The following is a 1,057-nucleotide window of genomic DNA, read 5'->3' as shown; positions in this document are numbered from 1 at the left end:
CCTGTTCTGGTCCTCAAGGCCCTGGAATTCTTGAGAGTTCTGTGTTTTTCCCCACCGCACCATCTCTTGGACCACAAGAGTTTTGTGTGTCTGTCCAGGTTTCGACCCTGCACCATTGTTACATGATTTATAATTTAGCCTACAGGGTACCCCCTAAATTTATAATGGGCACATGCTTTATAACACAGCATATATGGTACCCCCCACCTGCACCCCAGGCTTACAATGGGCCAAGCTACCCAAAGAGGAAGTGAGAAAAGTCCAGAAATAATAACAGTCATTATCGTGTGGAGGAGGGGGCGGGTAATGATCCTCCTAATGATTTCTGGGTTCTTCTTGGTATTTTTTGATGTGTAGATTTCTCTAATGAGTACATGTCATTTTCCTATGACTAATAACATCCCTTTCAAAATCGGACAATTTATAAAAGCCATATATTTGGGGGTTTAGAAGTTTTATTTAGAACATGTCTTTCTGATAACAAATTTGGAAAAAAATAATCAGTAGGCCGCTCAGGATCTTCATCGTTGGCGATAATCAAACCCTATAATTTGAGTGCATGAGAAATCTCTCCTTTTTGTTCTTTCTCCTGGGAGGAGGTACTTGGCTCTAATTAAGTCCAAAGAAGCATCATGTTGTGAGGAGAAGCCAGGATTTATTAGTGACCAGGACACAATATGAAATCCATCTTATTGACCTTAAATATCTCGATGCCTGGAAATGCAATCCGATTTACTTATTCAATCAAGAGATTGATTGTCTCCTAGCAATATTTTGTCTGAGCAGCCTCAGCCCAGCATCTATGAAAATTTATTTTTGAAAATTAGCACATAAATATCATGTCAAGTTTTTTGGTCAACAACCCACTCATCTTGATCTATTTCCCCTCACGTCTGTAAATCCAGTGGCACCTTTGATGCCTGCTTGGCTGTGTGTTGGCCACCTCTCTGGGTAAGGCCCTGTCTATCCCAGCTGCTCTACCCCGTCGGCACTTGGAGGAAAACAATTAGGAGGGGGAGAGGGGTCAGCTTCCTCTTCTGTGACCTTGGCCCCCCTC

This window comes from Suncus etruscus, chromosome 7, assembly GCF_024139225.1.
Source record: "Suncus etruscus isolate mSunEtr1 chromosome 7, mSunEtr1.pri.cur, whole genome shotgun sequence".
NCBI lineage: Eukaryota > Metazoa > Chordata > Mammalia > Eulipotyphla > Soricidae > Suncus > Suncus etruscus.
The sequence above is the reverse complement of the archived record's forward strand: the minus strand, read 5'-3'. Positions refer to the sequence as shown.